This window comes from Procambarus clarkii, chromosome 11 (assembly GCF_040958095.1).
Source record: "Procambarus clarkii isolate CNS0578487 chromosome 11, FALCON_Pclarkii_2.0, whole genome shotgun sequence".
NCBI classification, from domain to species: domain Eukaryota; kingdom Metazoa; phylum Arthropoda; class Malacostraca; order Decapoda; family Cambaridae; genus Procambarus; species Procambarus clarkii.
Window position 1 is genome coordinate 21791374 of NC_091160.1, and position 23688 is coordinate 21815061.

The window sequence follows — 23688 nt, forward strand, 5'->3', positions numbered from 1 at the left end:
TTTTATTATTTGTATTGGAAACAACATTGTCATATGTCTTTTCTTGGATCTAAATAATACGAAACCTCGCTCTATGATTCGAAGTTAAAATCCTGAAATTTGGTATAATAGTGACTTTTTTCACGTTTTACATGTATTTTGATATTATGTAAATATATTCATTTTTACCAATATTTCGATACTATTTCATGTAGTATCACGATATGTTATTGGCCTTCATATCTCAGAATTTCGCAGAATATTGCATTTTAAGCAAGTTTTTTCTTACATTTTGTTTCGTACTAAAAATCATCGAATTTAGCAATATTTTGACGTTTATCATCCCCTTTTCCTCTATGTGATTTAAACAAAATATCATCGATTTAGGCAATATTTTGCGTTTTTCCACGTTTTTGTGAATTTTCAATTTATTTTTATTAATTCATTAAATAATGATAAAAATGATGCAAAAACATAATTGATTAGAAATTAACCTTAAATACTTCATTTTCAATCATCTATATGTTTCTCGTTAAAATACTGAATCGGATATTGAAAACTGGAGAAGTTCTGTTTTTATTGCATATATCGACGTTTCAGCCGGATTAGAGCGGTTTTACGTGTACATCTTCCATCGGTAATATAAACGGAAAATCAGGAACATTTTAGTTAATTCTAATGAAAACACATTGATTTATCATTTGTATTGGAAACAACATTGTCATATGTCTTTTCTTGGATCTAAATAATACGAAACCTCGCTCTATGATTCGAAGTTAAAATCCTGAAATTTGGTATAATAGTGACTTTTTTCACTTTTTTCATGTAGTTTGATATTACGTAAATATATTCATTTTTACCAATATTTCGATACTATTTCATGTAGTATCACGATATGATTTGGTTCAATCTCAGAATTTCGCATAATATTGCATTTTAAGCAAGTTTTTCTTACATTTTGTTTCGTACTAAAAATCATCGAATTTAGCAATATTTTGACGTTATCATCCCCTTTTCCTCTATGTGATTTAAACAAAATATCATCGATTTGGCAATATTTTGCCGTTTTTCCACGTTTTGTGAATTTTCAGTTTATTTATTAATTCATTAAATATACGATAAAAATTGCAAAACATAATTGATTAGAAATTAACCTTAAATACTCATTTTCAATCACTATTGTTTCTCGTTAAAATACTGAGTAGATATTGAAAAGGGGAGAAGTTCTGTTTTTATTGCATATATCGACGTTTCAGCCGGATAGAGCGGTTTTACGTGTACATCTTCCATCGGTAATATAAACGGAAAATCAGGAACATTTTAGTTAATTCTAATGAAAACACATTGATTTTTATTATTTGTATTGGAAACAACATTGTCATATGTCTTTTCTTGGATCTAAATAATACGAAACCTCGCTCTATGATTCGAAGTTAAAATCCTGAAATTTGGTATAATAGTGACTTTTTTCACTTTTTTCATGTAGTTTGATATTACGTAAATATATTCATTTTTACCAATATTTCGATACTATTTCATGTAGTATCACGATATGTGATTTGGCCTTCAATCTCAGAATTTCGCATAATATTGCATTTTAAGCAAGTTTTTCTTACATTTTGTTTCGTACTAAAAATCATCGAATTTAGCAATATTTTGACGTTTATCATCCCCTTTTCCTCTATGTGATTTAAACAAAATATCATCGATTTAGGCAATATTTTGCCGTTTTTCCACTTTTGTGAATTTTCAATTTATTTTTATTAATTCATTAAATATATGATAAAAATGATGCAAAAACATAATTGATTGAAAATTAACCTTAAATACTTCATTTTCAATCATCTATATGTTTCTCGTTAAAATACTGAATCAGATATTGAAAACTGGAGAAGTTCTGTTTTTATTGCATATATCGACGTTTCAGCCGGATTAGAGCGGTTTTACGTGTACATCTTCCATCGGTAATATAAACGGAAAATCAGGAACATTTTAGTTAATTCTAATGAAAACACATTGATTTTTATTATTTGTATTGGAAACAACATTGTCATATGTCTTTTCTTGGATCTAAATAATACGAAACCTCGCTCTATGATTCGAAGTTAAAATCCTGAAATTTGGTATAATAGTGACTTTTTTCACTTTTTCATGTAGTTTGATATTACGTAAATATATTCATTTTTACCAATATTTCGATACTATTTCATGTAGTATCACGATATGTGATTTGGTTCAAATCTCAGAATTTCGCAGAATATTGCATTTTAAGCAAGTTTTTCTTACATTTTGTTTCGTACTAAAAATCATCGAATTTAGCAATATTTTGACGTTTATCATCCCCTTTTCCTCTATGTGATTTAAACAAAATATCATCGATTTAGGCAATATTTTGCCGTTTTTCCATTTTTGTGAATTTTCAATTTTTTTATTAATTCATTAAATATATGATAAAAATGATGCAAAAACATAATTGATTGAAAATTAACCTTAAATACTTCATTTTCAATCTCTATATGTTTCTCGTTAAAATACTGAATCAGATATTGAAAACTGGAGAAGTTCTGTTTTTATTGCATATATCGACGTTTCAGCCGGATTAGAGCGGTTTTACGTGTACATCTTCCATCGGTAATATAAACGGAAAATCAGGAACATTTTAGTTAATTCTAATGAAAACACATTGATTTTTATTATTTGTATTGGAAACAACATTGTCATATGTCTTTTCTTGGATCTAAATAATACGAAACCTCGCTCTATGATTCGAAGTTAAAATCCTGAAATTTGGTATAATAGTGACTTTTTTCATTTTTCATGTAGTTTGATATTACGTAAATATATTCATTTTTACCAATATTTCGATACTATTTCATGTAGTATCACGATATGTGATTTGGCCTTCAAATCTCAGAATTTCGCAAATATTGCATTTTAAGCAAGTTTTCTTGCATTTTGTTTCGTACTAAAAATCATCGAATTTAGCAATATTTTGACGTTTTAATCCCCTTTTCCTCTATGTGATTTAAACAAAATATCATCGATTTAGGCAATATTTTGCCGTTTTTCCACGTTTTGTGAATTTTCAATTTATTTTATTAATTCATTAAATATACGATAAAAATGATGCAAAACATAATTGATTAGAAATTAACCTTAAATACTTCATTTTCAATCACTATTGTTTCTCGTTAAAATACTGAGTAAGATATTGAAAACTGGAGAAGTTCTGTTTTTATTGCATATATCGACGTTTCAGCCGGATTAGAGCGGTTTTACGTGTACATCTTCCATCGGTAATATAAACGGAAAATCAGGAACATTTTAGTTAATTCTAATGAAAACACATTGATTTTATTATTTGTATTGGAAACAACATTGTCATATGTCTTTTCTTGGATCTAAATAATACGAAACCTCGCTCTATGATTCGAAGTTAAAATCCTGAAATTTGGTATAATAGTGACTTTTTTCACGTTTTACATGTATTTTGATATTATGTAAATATATTCATTTTTACCAATATTTCGATACTATTTCATGTAGTATCACGATATGTTATTTGGCCTTCATATCTCAGAATTTCGCAGAATATTGCATTTTAAGCAAGTTTTTTCTTACATTTTGTTTCGTACTAAAAATCATCGAATTTAGCAATATTTTGACGTTTATCATCCCCTTTTCCTCTATGTGATTTAAACAAAATATCATCGATTTAGGCAATATTTTGCCGTTTTTCCACGTTTTTGTGAATTTTCAATTTATTTTTATTAATTCATTAAATAATGATAAAAATGATGCAAAAACATAATTGATTAGAAATTAACCTTAAATACTTCATTTTCAATCATCTATGTTTCTCGTTAAAATACTGAATCGATATTGAAAACTGGAGAAGTTCTGTTTTTATTGCATATATCGACGTTTCAGCCGGATTAGAGCGGTTTTACGTGTACATCTTCCATCGGTAATATAAACGGAAAATCAGGAACATTTTAGTTAATTCTAATGAAAACACATTGATTTTATATTTGTATTGGAAACAACATTGTCATATGTCTTTTCTTGGATCTAAATAATACGAAACCTCGCTCTATGATTCGAAGTTAAAATCCTGAAATTTGGTATAATAGTGACTTTTTTCACTTTTTTCATGTATGATATTACGTAAATATATTCATTTTTACCAATATTTCGATACTATTTCATGTAGTATCACGATATGTATTTGGCCTTCAATCTCAGAATTTCGCATAATATTGCATTTTAAGCAAGTTTTTTCTTACATTTTGTTTCGTACTAAAAATCATCGAATTTAGCAATATTTTGACGTTTATCATCCCCTTTTCCTCTATGTGATTTAAACAAAATATCATCGATTTAGGCAATATTTTGCCGTTTTTCCACGTTTTTGTGAATTTTCAATTTATTTTATTAATTCATTAAATATATGATAAAAATGATGCAAAACATAATTGATTAGAAATTAACCTTAAATACTTCATTTTCAATCATCTATTGTTTCTCGTTAAAATACTGAATCAGATATTGAAAAGGAGAAGTTCTGTTTTTATTGCATATATCGACGTTTCAGCCGGATTAGAGCGGTTTTACGTGTACATCTTCCATCGGTAATATAAACGGAAAATCAGGAACATTTTAGTTAATTCTAATGAAAACACATTGATTTTTATTATTTGTATTGGAAACAACATTGTCATATGTCTTTTCTTGGATCTAAATAATACGAAACCTCGCTCTATGATTCGAAGTTAAAATCCTGAAATTTGGTATAATAGTGACTTTTTTCACGTTTTACATGTATTTTGATATTATGTAAATATATTCATTTTTACCAATATTTCGATACTATTTCATGTAGTATCACGATATGTTATTTGGCCTTCAATCTCAGAATTTCGCAGAATATTGCATTTTAAGCAAGTTTTTCTTACATTTTGTTTCGTACTAAAAATCATCGAATTTAGCAATATTTTGACGTTTATCATCCCCTTTTCCTCTATGTGATTTAAACAAAATATCATCGATTTAGGCAATATTTTGCGTTTTTCCACGTTTTTGTGAATTTTCAATTTATTTTATTAATTCATTAAATAATGATAAAAATGATGCAAAAACATAATTGATTAGAAATTAACCTTAAATACTTCATTTTCAATCATCTATATGTTTCTCGTTAAAATACTGAATCAGATATTGAAAACTGGAGAAGTTCTGTTTTTATTGCATATATCGACGTTTCAGCCGGATTAGAGCGGTTTTACGTGTACATCTTCCATCGGTAATATAAACAGAAAATCAGGAACATTTTAGTTAATTCTAATGAAAACACATTGATATTATATTTGTATTGGAAACAACATTGTCATATGTCTTTTCTTGGATCTAAATAATACGAAACCTCGCTCTATGATTCGAAGTTAAAATCCTGAAATTTGGTATAATAGTGACTTTTTTCACTTTTTTCATGTAGTTTGATATTACGTAAATATATTCATTTTTACCAATATTTCGATACTATTTCATGTAGTATCACGATATGTGATTTGGCCTTCAAATCTCAGAATTTCGCATAATATTGCATTTTAAGCAAGTTTTTCTTACATTTTGTTTCGTACTAAAAATCATCGAATTTAGCAATATTTTGACGTTTATCATCCCCTTTTCCTCTATGTGATTTAAACAAAATATCATCGATTTAGGCAATATTTTGCCGTTTTTCCACTTTTTGTGAATTTTCAATTTATTTTTATTAATTCATTAAATATATGATAAAAATGATGCAAAAACATAATTGATTGAAAATTAACCTTAAATACTTCATTTTCAATCATCTATATGTTTCTCGTTAAAATACTGAATCAGATATTGAAAACTGGAGAAGTTCTGTTTTTATTGCATATATCGACGTTTCAGCCGGATTAGAGCGGTTTTACGTGTACATCTTCCATCGGTAATATAAACGGAAAATCAGGAACATTTTAGTTAATTCTAATGAAAACACATTGATTTTTATTATTTGTATTGGAAACAACATTGTCATATGTCTTTTCTTGGATCTAAATAATACGAAACCTCGCTCTATGATTCGAAGTTAAAATCCTGAAATTTGGTATAATAGTGACTTTTTTCACGTTTTACATGTATTTTGATATTATGTAAATATATTCATTTTTACCAATATTTCGATACTATTTCATGTAGTATCACGATATGTTATTTGGCCTTCATATCTCAGAATTTCGCAGAATATTGCATTTTAAGCAAGTTTTTCTTACATTTTGTTTCGTACTAAAAATCATCGAATTTAGCAATATTTTGACGTTTATCATCCCCTTTTCCTCTATGTGATTTAAACAAAATATCATCGATTTAGGCAATATTTTGCCGTTTTTCCACGTTTTTGTGAATTTTCAATTTATTTTTATTAATTCATTAAATATATGATAAAAATGATGCAAAAACATAATTGATTGAAATTAACCTTAAATACTTCATTTTCAATCATCTATATGTTTCTCGTTAAAATACTGAATCAGATATTGAAAACTGGAGAAGTTCTGTTTTTATTGCATATATCGACGTTTCAGCCGGATTAGAGCGGTTTTACGTGTACATCTTCCATCGGTAATATAAACGGAAAATCAGGAACATTTTAGTTAATTCTAATGAAAACACATTGATTTTATTATTTGTATTGGAAACAACATTGTCATATGTCTTTTCTTGGATCTAAATAATACGAAACCTCGCTCTATGATTCGAAGTTAAAATCCTGAAATTTGGTATAATAGTGACTTTTTTCACGTTTTACATGTTTTGATATTACGTAAATATATTCATTTTTACCAATATTTCGATACTATTTCATGTAGTATCACGATATGTATTTGGCCTTCATATCTCAGAATTTCGCAGAATATTGCATTTTAAGCAAGTTTTTTCTTACATTTTGTTTCGTACTAAAAATCATCGAATTTAGCAATATTTTGACGTTTATCATCCCTTTTCCTCTATGTGATTTAAACAAAATATCATCGATTTAGGCAATATTTTGCCGTTTTTCCACGTTTTTGTGAATTTTCAATTTATTTTATTAATTCATTAAATATATGATAAAAATGATGCAAAAACATAATTGATTAGAAATTAACCTTAAATACTTCATTTTCAATCATCTATATGTTTCTCGTTAAAATACTGAATCAGATATTGAAAACTGGAGAAGTTCTGTTTTTATTGCATATATCGACGTTTCAGCCGGATTAGAGCGGTTTTACGTGTACATCTTCCATCGGTAATATAAACGGAAAATCAGGAACATTTTAGTTAATTCTAATGAAAACACATTGATTTTTATTATTTGTATTGGAAACAACATTGTCATATGTCTTTTCTTGGATCTAAATAATACGAAACCTCGCTCTATGATTCGAAGTTAAAATCCTGAAATTTGGTATAATAGTGACTTTTTTCACGTTTTACATGTATTTTGATATTATGTAAATATATTCATTTTTACCAATATTTCGATACTATTTCATGTAGTATCACGATATGTTATTTGGCCTTCATCTCAGAATTTCGCATAATATTGCATTTTAAGCAAGTTTTCTTGCATTTTGTTTCGTACTAAAAATCATCGAATTTAGCAATATTTTGACGTTTATCATCCCCTTTTCCTCTATGTGATTTAAACAAAATATCATCGATTTAGGCAATATTTTGCGTTTTTCCACGTTTTTGTGAATTTTCAGTTTATTTTATTAATTCATTAAATATACGATAAAAATTGCAAACACATAATTGATTAGAAATTAACCTTAAATACTTCATTTTCAATCACTATTTGTTTCTCGTTAAAATACTGAGTAAGATATTGAAAAGGGAGAAGTTCTGTTTTTATTGCATATATCGACGTTTCAGCCGGATTAGAGCGGTTTTACGTGTACATCTTCCATCGGTAATATAAACGGAAAATCAGGAACATTTTAGTTAATTCTAATGAAAACACATTGATTTTTATTATTTGTATTGGAAACAACATTGTCATATGTCTTTTCTTGGATCTAAATAATACGAAACCTCGCTCTATGATTCGAAGTTAAAATCCTGAAATTTGGTATAATAGTGACTTTTTTCACGTTTTACATGTATTTTGATATTATGTAAATATATTCATTTTTACCAATATTTCGATACTATTTCATGTAGTATCACGATATGTTATTTGGCCTTCATACTCAGAATTTCGCAGAATATTGCATTTTAAGCAAGTTTTTTCTTACATTTTGTTTCGTACTAAAAATCATCGAATTTAGCAATATTTTGACGTTTATCATCCCCTTTTCCTCTATGTGATTTAAACAAAATATCATCGATTTAGGCAATATTTTGCCGTTTTTCCACGTTTTTGTGAATTTTCAATTTATTTTTATTAATTCATTAAATATATGATAAAAATGATGCAAAAACATAATTGATTGAAAATTAACCTTAAATACTTCATTTTCAATCATCTATATGTTTCTCGTTAAAATACTGAATCAGATATTGAAAACTGGAGAAGTTCTGTTTTTATTGCATATATCGACGTTTCAGCCGGATTAGAGCGGTTTTACGTGTACATCTTCCATCGGTAATATAAACGGAAAATCAGGAACATTTTAGTTAATTCTAATGAAAACACATTGATTTTTATTATTTGTATTGGAAACAACATTGTCATATGTCTTTTCTTGGATCTAAATAATACGAAACCTCGCTCTATGATTCGAAGTTAAAATCCTGAAATTTGGTATAATAGTGACTTTTTTCACGTTTTACATGTATTTTGATATTATGTAAATATATTCATTTTTACCAATATTTCGATACTATTTCATGTAGTATCACGATATGTTATTTGGCCTTCATATCTCAGAATTTCGCAGAATATTGCATTTTAAGCAAGTTTTTTCTTACATTTTGTTTCGTACTAAAAATCATCGAATTTAGCAATATTTTGACGTTTATCATCCCCTTTTCCTCTATGTGATTTAAACAAAATATCATCGATTTAGGCAATATTTTGCCGTTTTTCCACGTTTTGTGAATTTTCAATTTATTTTATTAATTCATTAAATATATAATAAAAATGATGCAAAAACATAATTGATTAGAAATTAACCTTAAATACTTCATTTTCAATCATCTATATGTTTCTCGTTAAAATACTGAATCAGATATTGAAAACTGGAGAAGTTCTGTTTTTATTGCATATATCGACGTTTCAGCCGGATTAGAGCGGTTTTACGTGTACATCTTCCATCGGTAATATAAACGGAAAATCAGGAACATTTTAGTTAATTCTAATGAAAACACATTGATTTTTATCATTTGTATTGGAAACAACATTGTCATATGTCTTTTCTTGGATCTAAATAATACGAAACCTCGCTCTATGATTCGAAGTTAAAATCCTGAAATTTGGTATAATAGTGACTTTTTTCACTTTTTCATGTAGTTTGATATTACGTAAATATATTCATTTTTACCAATATTTCGATACTATTTCATGTAGTATCACGATATGTTATTTGGCCTTCATATCTCAGAATTTCGCAGAATATTGCATTTTAAGCAAGTTTTTTCTTACATTTTGTTTCGTACTAAAAATCATCGAATTTAGCAATATTTTGACGTTTATCATCCCCTTTTCCTCTATGTGATTTAAACAAAATATCATCGATTTAGGCAATATTTTGCCGTTTTTCCACGTTTTTGTGAATTTTCAATTTATTTTTATTAATTCATTAAATATATGATAAAAATGATGCAAAAACATAATTGATTGAAATTAACCTTAAATACTTCATTTTCAATCATCTATATGTTTCTCGTTAAAATACTGAATCAGATATTGAAAACTGGAGAAGTTCTGTTTTTATTGCATATATCGACGTTTCAGCCGGATTAGAGCGGTTTTACGTGTACATCTTCCATCGGTAATATAAACGGAAAATCAGGAACATTTTAGTTAATTCTAATGAAAACACATTGATTTTTATTATTTGTATTGGAAACAACATTGTCATATGTCTTTTCTTGGATCTAAATAATACGAAACCTCGCTCTATGATTCGAAGTTAAAATCCTGAAATTTGGTATAATAGTGACTTTTTTCACGTTTTACATGTTTTTGATATTATGTAAATATATTCATTTTTACCAATATTTCGATACTATTTCATGTAGTATCACGATATGTGATTTGGCTTCAAATCTCAGAATTTCGCATAATATTGCATTTTAAGCAAGTTTTCTTGCATTTTGTTTCGTACTAAAAATCATCGAATTTAGCAATATTTTGACGTTTATAATCCCCTTTTCCTCTATGTGATTTAAACAAAATATCATCGATTTGGCAATATTTTGCCGTTTTTCCACGTTTTTGTGAATTTTCAGTTTATTTTATTAATTCATTAAATATACGATAAAAAGGTTGCAAACACATAATTGATTAGAAATTAACCTTAAATACTCATTTTCAATCACTATTGTTTCTCGTTAAAATACTGAGTAAGATATTGAAAAGGGAGAAGTTCTGTTTTTATTGCATATATCGACGTTTCAGCCGGATTAGAGCGGTTTTACGTGTACATCTTCCATCGGTAATATAAACGGAAAATCAGGAACATTTTAGTTAATTCTAATGAAAACACATTGATTTTTATTATTTGTATTGGAAACAACATTGTCATATGTCTTTTCTTGGATCTAAATAATACGAAACCTCGCTCTATGATTCGAAGTTAAAATCCTGAAATTTGGTATAATAGTGACTTTTTTCACGTTTTACATGTATTTTGATATTATGTAAATATATTCATTTTTACCAATATTTCGATACTATTTCATGTAGTATCACGATATGTTATTTGGCCTTCATATCTCAGAATTTCGCAGAATATTGCATTTTAAGCAAGTTTTTTCTTACATTTTGTTTCGTACTAAAAATCATCGAATTTAGCAATATTTTGACGTTTATCATCCCCTTTTCCTCTATGTGATTTAAACAAAATATCATCGATTTAGGCAATATTTTGCCGTTTTTCCACGTTTTTGTGAATTTTCAATTTATTTTTATTAATTCATTAAATATATGATAAAAATGATGCAAAAACATAATTGATTGAAAATTAACCTTAAATACTTCATTTTCAATCATCTATATGTTTCTCGTTAAAATACTGAATCAGATATTGAAAACTGGAGAAGTTCTGTTTTTATTGCATATATCGACGTTTCAGCCGGATTAGAGCGGTTTTACGTGTACATCTTCCATCGGTAATATAAACGGAAAATCAGGAACATTTTAGTTAATTCTAATGAAAACACATTGATTTTTATTATTTGTATTGGAAACAACATTGTCATATGTCTTTTCTTGGATCTAAATAATACGAAACCTCGCTCTATGATTCGAAGTTAAAATCCTGAAATTTGGTATAATAGTGACTTTTTTCACGTTTTACATGTATTTTGATATTATGTAAATATATTCATTTTTACCAATATTTCGATACTATTTCATGTAGTATCACGATATGTTATTTGGCCTTCATATCTCAGAATTTCGCAGAATATTGCATTTTAAGCAAGTTTTTTCTTACATTTTGTTTCGTACTAAAAATCATCGAATTTAGCAATATTTTGACGTTTATCATCCCTTTTCCTCTATGTGATTTAAACAAAATATCATCGATTTAGGCAATATTTTGCCGTTTTTCCACGTTTTTGTGAATTTTCAATTTATTTTTATTAATTCATTAAATATATAAAAATGATGCAAAAACATAATTGATTAGAAATTAACCTTAAATACTTCATTTTCAATCATCTATATGTTTCTCGTTAAAATACTGAATCAGATATTGAAAACTGGAGAAGTTCTGTTTTTATTGCATATATCGACGTTTCAGCCGGATTAGAGCGGTTTTACGTGTACATCTTCCATCGGTAATATAAACGGAAAATCAGGAACATTTTAGTTAATTCTAATGAAAACACATTGATTTTTATTATTTGTATTGGAAACAACATTGTCATATGTCTTTTCTTGGATCTAAATAATACGAAACCTCGCTCTATGATTCGAAGTTAAAATCCTGAAATTTGGTATAATAGTGACTTTTTTCACTTTTTTACATGTATTTGATATTACGTAAATATATTCATTTTTACCAATATTTCGATACTATTTCATGTAGTATCACGATATGTTATTTGGCCTTCATATCTCAGAATTTCGCAGAATATTGCATTTTAAGCAAGTTTTTCTTACATTTTGTTTCGTACTAAAAATCATCGAATTTAGCAATATTTTGACGTTTATCATCCCCTTTTCCTCTATGTGATTTAAACAAAATATCATCGATTTAGGCAATATTTTGCCGTTTTTCCACGTTTTTGTGAATTTTCAATTTATTTTTATTAATTCATTAAATATATGATAAAAATGATGCAAAAACATAATTGATTAAAATTAACCTTAAATACTTCATTTTCAATCATCTATATGTTTCTCGTTAAAATACTGAATCAGATATTGAAAACTGGAGAAGTTCTGTTTTTATTGCATATATCGACGTTTCAGCCGGATTAGAGCGGTTTTACGTGTACATCTTCCATCGGTAATATAAACGGAAAATCAGGAACATTTTAGTTAATTCTAATGAAAACACATTGATTTTTATTATTTGTATTGGAAACAACATTGTCATATGTCTTTTCTTGGATCTAAATAATACGAAACCTCGCTCTATGATTCGAAGTTAAAATCCTGAAATTTGGTATAATAGTGACTTTTTTCACGTTTTACATGTTTTGATATTATGTAAATATATTCATTTTTACCAATATTTCGATACTATTTCATGTAGTATCACGATATGTGATTTGGCCTTCAAATCTCAGAATTTCGCATAATATTGCATTTTAAGCAATTTTTCTTACATTTTGTTTCGTACTAAAAATCATCGAATTTAGCAATATTTTGACGTTTATCCCCTTTTCCTCTATGTGATTTAAACAAAATATCATCGATTTAGGCAATATTTTGCCGTTTTTCCACGTTTTTGTGAATTTTCATTTATTTTATTAATTCATTAAATATACGATAAAAATTGCAAACATAATTGATTAGAAATTAACCTTAAATACTTCATTTTCAATCACTATTGTTTCTCGTTAAAATACTGATCAGATATTGAAAAGGGAGAAGTTCTGTTTTTATTGCATATATCGACGTTTCAGCCGGATTAGAGCGGTTTTACGTGTACATCTTCCATCGGTAATATAAACGGAAAATCAGGAACATTTTAGTTAATTCTAATGAAAACACATTGATTTTTATTATTTGTATTGGAAACAACATTGTCATATGTCTTTTCTTGGATCTAAATAATACGAAACCTCGCTCTATGATTCGAAGTTAAAATCCTGAAATTTGGTATAATAGTGACTTTTTTCACGTTTTACATGTATTTTGATATTATGTAAATATATTCATTTTTACCAATATTTCGATACTATTTCATGTAGTATCACGATATGTTATTTGGCCTTCATATCTCAGAATTTCGCAGAATATTGCATTTTAAGCAAGTTTTTTCTTACATTTTGTTTCGTACTAAAAATCATCGAATTTAGCAATATTTTGACGTTTATCATCCCCTTTTCCTCTATGTGATTTAAACAAAATATCATCGATTTAGGCAATATTTTGCCGTTTTTCCACGTTTTTGTGAATTTTCAATTTATTTTTATTAATTCATTAAATATATGATAAAAATGATGCAAAAACATAATTGATTGAAAATTAACCTTAAATACTTCATTTTCAATCATCTATATGTTTCTCGTTAAAATACTGAATCAGATATTGAAAACTGGAGAAGTTCTGTTTTTATTGCATATATCGACGTTTCAGCCGGATTAGAGCGGTTTTACGTGTACATCTTCCATCGGTAATATAAACGGAAAATCAGGAACATTTTAGTTAATTCTAATGAAAACACATTGATTTTTATTATTTGTATTGGAAACAACATTGTCATATGTCTTTTCTTGGATCTAAATAATACGAAACCTCGCTCTATGATTCGAAGTTAAAATCCTGAAATTTGGTATAATAGTGACTTTTTTCACGTTTTACATGTATTTTGATATTATGTAAATATATTTTTACCAATATTTCGATACTATTTCATGTAGTATCACGATATGTTATTTGGCCTTCATATCTCAGAATTTCGCAGAATATTGCATTTTAAGCAAGTTTTTTCTTACATTTTGTTTCGTACTAAAAATCATCGAATTTAGCAATATTTTGACGTTTATCATCCCCTTTTCCTCTATGTGATTTAAACAAAATATCATCGATTTAGGCAATATTTTGCCGTTTTTCCACGTTTTTGTGAATTTTCAATTTATTTTTATTAATTCATTAAATATATGATAAAAATGATGCAAAAACATAATTGATTAGAAATTAACCTTAAATACTTCATTTTCAATCATCTATATGTTTCTCGTTAAAATACTGAATCAGATATTGAAAACTGGAGAAGTTCTGTTTTTATTGCATATATCGACGTTTCAGCCGGATTAGAGCGGTTTTACGTGTACATCTTCCATCGGTAATATAAACAGAAAATCAGGAACATTTTAGTTAATTCTAATGAAAACACATTGTTTTTATTATTTGTATTGGAAACAACATTGTCATATGTCTTTTCTTGGATCTAAATAATACGAAACCTCGCTCTATGATTCGAAGTTAAAATCCTGAAATTTGGTATAATAGTGACTTTTTTCACGTTTTACATGTATTTTGATATTATGTAAATATATTCATTTTTACCAATATTTCGATACTATTTCATGTAGTATCACGATATGTTATTTGGCCTTCAAATATCAGAATTTCGCATAATATTGCATTTTAAGCAAGTTTTCTTGCATTTTGTTTCGTACTAAAAATCATCGAATTTAGCAATATTTTGACGTTTATCATCCCCTTTTCCTCTATGTGATTTAAACAAAATATCATCGATTTAGGCAATATTTTGCCGTTTTTCCACGTTTTTGTGAATTTTCAGTTTATTGTTATTAATTCATTAAATATACGATAAAAAGGTTGCAAACACATAATTGATTAGAAATTAACCTTAAATACCTCATTTTCAATCAACTATTGTTTCTCGTTAAAATACTGAGTAAGATATTGAAAAGGGGAGAAGTTCTGTTTTTATTGCATATATCGACGTTTCAGCCGGATTAGAGCGGTTTTACGTGTACATCTTCCATCGGTAATATAAACGGAAAATCAGGAACATTTTAGTTAATTCTAATGAAAACACATTGATTTATTATTTGTATTGGAAACAACATTGTCATATGTCTTTTCTTGGATCTAAATAATACGAAACCTCGCTCTATGATTCGAAGTTAAAATCCTGAAATTTGGTATAATAGTGACTTTTTTCACGTTTTACATGTATTTTGATATTATGTAAATATATTCATTTTTACCAATATTTCGATACTATTTCATGTAGTATCACGATATGTTATTTGGCCTTCATACTCAGAATTTCGCAGAATATTGCATTTTAAGCAAGTTTTTTCTTACATTTTGTTTCGTACTAAAAATCATCGAATTTAGCAATATTTTGACGTTTATCATCCCCTTTTCCTCTATGTGATTTAAACAAAATATCATCGATTTAGGCAATATTTTGCCGTTTTTCCACGTTTTTGTGAATTTTCAATTTATTTTTATTAATTCATTAAATATATGATAAAAATGATGCAAAAACATAATTGATTGAAAATTAACCTTAAATACTTCATTTTCAATCATCTATATGTTTCTCGTTAAAATACTGAATCAGATATTGAAAACTGGAGAAGTTCTGTTTTTATTGCATATATCGACGTTTCAGCCGGATTAGAGCGGTTTTACGTGTACATCTTCCATCGGTAATATAAACGGAAAATCAGGAACATTTTAGTTAATTCTAATGAAAACACATTGATTTATTATTTGTATTGGAAACAACATTGTCATATGTCTTTTCTTGGATCTAAATAATACGAAACCTCGCTCTATGATTCGAAGTTAAAATCCTGAAATTTGGTATAATAGTGACTTTTTTCACGTTTTACATGTATTTTGATATTATGTAAATATATTCATTTTTACCAATATTTCGATACTATTTCATGTAGTATCACGATATGTTATTTGGCCTTCATATCTCAGAATTTCGCAGAATATTGCATTTTAAGCAAGTTTTTTCTTACATTTTGTTTCGTACTAAAAATCATCGAATTTAGCAATATTTTGACGTTATCATCCCCTTTTCCTCTATGTGATTTAAACAAAATATCATCGATTTAGGCAATATTTTGCCGTTTTCCACGTTTTGTGAATTTTCAATTTATTTTTATTAATTCATTAAATATATGATAAAAATGATGCAAAAACATAATTGATTAGAAATTAACCTTAAATACTTCATTTTCAATCATCTATATGTTTCTCGTTAAAATACTGAATCAGATATTGAAAACTGGAGAAGTTCTGTTTTTATTGCATATATCGACGTTTCAGCCGGATTAGAGCGGTTTTACGTTACATCTTCCATCGGTAATATAAACGGAAAATCAGGAACATTTTAGTTAATTCTAATGAAAACACATTGATTTTTATCATTTGTATTGGAAACAACATTGTCATATGTCTTTTCTTGGATCTAAATAATACGAAACCTCGCTCTATGATTCGAAGTTAAAATCCTGAAATTTGGTATATAGTGACTTTTTTCACTTTTTTCATGTAGTTTGATATTACGTAAATATATTATTTTTACCAATATTTCGATACTATTTCATGTAGTATCACGATATGTTATTTGGCCTTCATATCTCAGAATTTCGCAGAATATTGCATTTTAAGCAAGTTTTTTCTTACATTTTGTTTCGTACTAAAAATCATCGAATTTAGCAATATTTTGACGTTTATCATCCCCTTTTCCTCTATGTGATTTAAACAAAATATCATCGATTTAGGCAATATTTTGCCGTTTTTCCACGTTTTTGTGAATTTTCAATTTATTTTTATTATTCATTAAATATATGATAAAAATGATGCAAAAACATAATTGATTGAAAATTAACCTTAAATACTTCATTTTCAATCATCTATATGTTTCTCGTTAAAATACTGAATCAGATATTGAAAACTGGAGAAGTTCTGTTTTTATTGCATATATCGACGTTTCAGCCGGATAGAGCGGTTTTACGTGTACATCTTCCATCGGTAATATAAACAGAAAATCAGGAACATTTTAGTTAATTCTAATGAAAACACATTGATTTTTATTATTTGTATTGGAAACAACATTGTCATATGTCTTTTCTTGGATCTAAATAATACGAAACCTCGCTCTATGATTCGAAGTTAAAATCCTGAAATTTGGTATAATAGTGACTTTTTTCACGTTTTACATGTTTTTGATATTATGTAAATATATTCATTTTTACCAATATTTCGATACTATTTCATGTAGTATCACGATATGATTTGGCCTTCAAATCTCAGAATTTCGCATAATATTGCATTTTAAGCAAGTTTTCTTGCATTTTGTTTCGTACTAAAAATCATCGAATTTAGCAATATTTTGACGTTTATCATCCCCTTTTCCTCTATGTGATTTAAACAAAATATCATCGATTTAGGCAATATTTTGCCGTTTTTCCACGTTTTTGTGAATTTTCAGTTTATTGTTATTAATTCATTAAATATACGATAAAAATGTTGCAAACACATAATTGATTAGAAATTAACCTTAAATACCTCATTTTCAATAACTATTTGTTTCTCGTTAAAATACTGAGTAAGATATTGAAAAGGGGAGAAGTTCTGTTTTTATTGCATATATCGACGTTTCAGCCGGATTAGAGCGGTTTTACGTGTACATCTTCCATCGGTAATATAAACGGAAAATCAGGAACATTTTAGTTAATTCTAATGAAAACACATTGATTTTTATTATTTGTATTGGAAACAACATTGTCATATGTCTTTTCTTGGATCTAAATAATACGAAACCTCGCTCTATGATTCGAAGTTAAAATCCTGAAATTTGGTATAATAGTGACTTTTTTCACGTTTTACATGTATTTTGATATTATGTAAATATATTCATTTTTACCAATATTTCGATACTATTTCATGTAGTATCACGATATGTTATTTGGCCTTCATATCTCAGAATTTCGCAGAATATTGCATTTTAAGCAAGTTTTTTCTTACATTTTGTTTCGTACTAAAAATCATCGAATTTAGCAATATTTTGACGTTTATCATCCCCTTTTCCTCTATGTGATTTAAACAAAATATCATCGATTTAGGCAATATTTTGCCGTTTTTCCACGTTTGTGAATTTTCAATTTATTTTTATTAATTCATTAATATATGATAAAAATGATGCAAAAACATAATTGATTGAAAATTAACCTTAAATACTTCATTTTCAATCATCTATATGTTTCTCGTTAAAATACTGAATCAGATATTGAAAACTGGAGAAGTTCTGTTTTTATTGCATATATCGACGTTTCAGCCGGATTAGCGGTTTTACGTGTACATCTTCCATCGGTAATATAAACGGAAAATCAGGAACATTTTAGTTAATTCTAATGAAAACACATTGATTTTTATTATTTGTATTGGAAACAACATTGTCATATGTCTTTTCTTGGATCTAAATAATACGAAACCTCGCTCTATGATTCGAAGTTAAAATCCTGAAATTTGGTATAATAGTGACTTTTTTCACGTTTTACATGTATTTTGATATTATGTAAATATATTCATTTTTACCAATATTTCGATACTATTTCATGTAGTATCACGATATGTTATTTGGCCTTCATATCTCAGAATTTCGCAGAATATTGCATTTTAAGCAAGTTTTTTCTTACATTTTGTTTCGTACTAAAAATCATCGAATTTAGCAATATTTTGACGTTTATCATCCCCTTTTCCTCTATGTGATTTAAACAAAATATCATCGATTTAGGCAATATTTTGCAGTTTTTCCACGTTTTTGTGAATTTTCAATTTATTTTTATTAATTCATTAAATAAATGATAAAAATGATGCAAAAACATAATTGATTAGAAATTAACCTTAAATACTTCATTTTCAATCATCTATATGTTTCTCGTTAAAATACTGAATCGGATATTGAAAACTGGAGAAGTTCTGTTTTTATTGCATATATCGACGTTTCAGCCGGATTAGAGCGGTTTTACGTGTACATCTTCCATCGGTAATATAAACAGAAAACAGGAACATTTTAGTTAATTCTAATGAAAACACATTGATTTATCATTTGTATTGGAAACAACATTGTCATATGTCTTTTCTTGGATCTAAATAATACGAAACCTCGCTCTATGATTCGAAGTTAAAATCCTGAAATTTGGTATAATAGTGACTTTTTTCACTTTTTTCATGTAGTTGATATTACGTAAATATATTCATTTTTACCAATATTTCGATACTATTTCATGTAGTATCACGATATGTGATTTGGAATTCAAATCTCAGAATTTCGCATAATATTGCATTTTAAGCAAGTTTTTCTTACATTTTGTTTCGTACTAAAAATCATCGAATTTAGCAATATTTTGACGTTTATCATCCCCTTTTCCTCTATGTGATTTAAAAAAATATCATCGATTTAGGCAATATTTTGCCGTTTTTCCACATTTTTGTAATTTTCAATTTATTTTTATAATTCATTAAATATATGATAAAAATGATGCAAAAACATAATTGATTGAAAATTAACCTTAAATACTTCATTTTCAATCGTCTATATGTTTCTCGTTAAAATACTGAATCAGATATTGAAAACTGGAGAAGTTCTGTTTTTATTGCATATATCGACGTTTCAGCCGGATTAGAGCGGTTTTACGTGTACATCTTCCATCGGTAATATAAACGGAAAATCAGGAACATTTTAGTTAATTCTAATGAAAACACATTGATTTTTATTATTTGTATTGGAAACAACATTGTCATATGTCTTTTCTTGGATCTAAATAATACGAAACCTCGCTCTATGATTCGAAGTTAAAATCCTGAAATTTGGTATAATAGTGACTTTTTTCACGTTTTACATGTATTTTGATATTATGTAAATATATTCATTTTTACCAATATTTCGATACTATTTCATGTAGTATCACGATATGTTATTTGGCCTTCATATCTCAGAATTTCGCAGAATATTGCATTTTAAGCAAGTTTTTTCTTACATTTTGTTTCGTACTAAAAATCATCGAATTTAGCAATATTTTGACGTTTATCATCCCCTTTTCCTCTATGTGATTTAAACAAAATATCATCGATTTAGGCATATTTTGCCGTTTTTCCACGTTTTTGTGAATTTTCAATTTATTTTTATTAATTCATTAAAATATGATAAAAATGATGCAAAAACATAATTGATTGAAAATTAACCTTAAATACTTCATTTTCAATCATCTATATGTTTCTCGTTAAAATACTGAATCAGATATTGAAAACTGGAGAAGTTCTGTTTTTATTGCATATATCGACGTTTCAGCCGGATTAGAGCGGTTTTACGTGTACATCTTCCATCGGTAATATAAACGGAAAATCAGGAACATTTTAGTTAATTCTAATGAAAACACATTGATTTTTATTATTTGTATTGGAAACAACATTGTCATATGTCTTTTCTTGGATCTAAATAATACGAAACCTCGCTCTATGATTCGAAGTTAAAATCCTGAAATTTGGTATAATAGTGACTTTTTTCACGTTTTACATGTATTTTGATATTATGTAAATATATTCATTTTTACCAATATTTCGATACTATTTCATGTAGTATCACGATATGTTATTTGGCCTTCATATCTCAGAATTTCGCAGAATATTGCATTTTAAGCAAGTTTTTTCTTACATTTTGTTTCGTACTAAAAATCATCGAATTTAGCAATATTTTGACGTTATCATCCTTTTCCTCGATGTGATTTAAACAAAATATCATCGATTTAGGCAATATTTTGCCGTTTTCCACGTTTTGTGAATTTTCAATTTATTTTTATTAATTCATTAAATATATGATAAAAATGATGCAAAAACATAATTGATTAGAAATTAATTTTAAATACTTCATTTTCAATCATCTATATGTTTCTCGTTAAAATACTGAATCAGATATTGAAAACTGGAGAAGTTCTGTTTTTATTGCATATATCGACGTTTCAGTCGGATTAGAGCGTTTTACGTTATATCTTCCATCGGTAATATAAACGGAAAATCAGGAACATTTTAGTTAATTCTAATGAAAACACATTGATTTTTATCATTTGTATTGGAAACAACATTGTCATATGTCTTTTCTTGGATCTAAATAATACGAAACCTCGCTCTATGATTCGAAGTTAAAATCCTGAAATTTGGTATTATAGTGACTTTTTTCACTTTTTTCATGTAGTTTGATATTACGTAAATATATTATTTTTACCAATATTTCGATACTATTTCATGTAGTATCACGATATGTTATTTGGCCTTCATATCTCAGAATTTCGCAGAATATTGCATTTTAAGCAAGTTTTTTCTTACATTTTGTTTCGTACTAAAAATCATCGAATTTAGCAATATTTTGACGTTTATCATCCCCTTTTCCTCTATGTGATTTAAACAAAATATCATCGATTTAGGCAATATTTTGCCGTTTTTCACGTTTTTGTGAATTTTCAATTTATTTTTATTATTCATTAAATATATGATAAAAATGATGCAAAAACATAATTGATTAAAATTAACCTTAAATACTTCATTTTCAATCATCTATATGTTTCTCGTTAAAATACTGAATCAGATATTAAAAACTGGAGAAGTTCTGTTTTTATTGCATATATCGACGTTTCAGCCGGAATAGAGCGGTTTTACGTGTACATCTTCCATCGGTAATATAAACAGAAAATCAGAACATTTTAGTTAATTCTAATGAAAACACATTGATTTTTATTATTTGTATTGGAAACAACATTGTCATGTCTTTTCTTGGATCTAAATAATACGAAACCTCGCTCTATGATTCGAATTAAAATCCTGAAATTTGGTATAATAGTGACTTTTTTCACGTTTTACATGTTTTTGATATTATGTAAATATATTCATTTTTACCAATATTTCGATACTATTTCATGTAGTATCACGATATGTGATTTGGCTTCAAATCTCAGAATTTCGCATAATATTGCATTTTAAGCAAGTTTTCTTGCATTTTGTTTCGTACTAAAAATCATCGAATTTAGCAATATTTTGACGATTATATCCCCTTTTCCTCTATGTGATTTAAACAAAATATCATCGATTTGGCAATATTTTGCCGTTTTTCCACGTTTTTGTGAATTTTCAGTTTATTGTTATTAATTCATTAAATATACGATAAAAAGGTTGCAAACACATAATTGATTAGAAATTAACTTAAATACCTCATTTTCAATCAACTATTTGTTACTCGTTAAAATACTGAGTAAGATATTGAAAAGGGGACAAGTTCTGTTTTTATTGCATATATCGACGTTTCAGCCGGATAGAGCGGTTTTACGTGTACATCTTCCATCGGTAATATAAACGGAAAATCAGGAACATTTTAGTTAATTCTAATGAAAACACATTGATTTTTATTATTTGTATTGGAAACAACATTGTCATATGTCTTTTCTTGGATTAAATAATACGAAACCTCGCTCTATGATTCGAAGTTAAAATCCTGAAATTTGGTATAATAGTGACTTTTTTCACGTTTTACATGTATTTTGATATTATGTAAATATATTCATTTTTACCAATATTTCGATACTATTTCATGTAGTATCACGATATGTTATTTGGCCTTCATATCTCAGAATTTCGCAGAATATTGCATTTTAAGCAAGTTTTTTCTTACATTTTGTTTCGTACTAAAAATCATCGAATTTAGCAATATTTTGACGTTTATCATCCCCATTTCCTCTATGTGTTTTAAACAAAATATCATCGATTTAGGCATTATTTTGCCGTTTTTCCACGTTTTGTGAATTTTCAATTTATTTTTATTAATTCATTAAATATATGATAAAAATGATGCAAAAACATAATTGATTGAAATTAACCTTAAATACTTAATTTTCAATCATCTATATGTTTCTCGTTAAAATACTGAATCAGATATTGAAAACTGGAGAAGTTCTGTTTTTATTGCATATATCGACGTTTCAGCGGATTTGAGCGGTTTTACGTGTACATCTTCCATCGGTAATAAACGGAAAATCAGGAACATTTTAGTTAATTCTAATGAAAACACATTGATTTTTATTATTTGTATTGGAAACAACATTGTCATATGTCTTTTCTTGGATCTAAATAATACGAAACCTCGCTCTATGATTCGAAGTTAAAATCCTGAAATTTGGTATAATAGTGACTTTTTTCACGTTTACATGTATTTTGAAATTATGTAAATATATTCATTTTTACCAATATTTCGATACTATTTCATGTAGTATCACGATATGTTATTTGGCCTTCATATCTCAGAA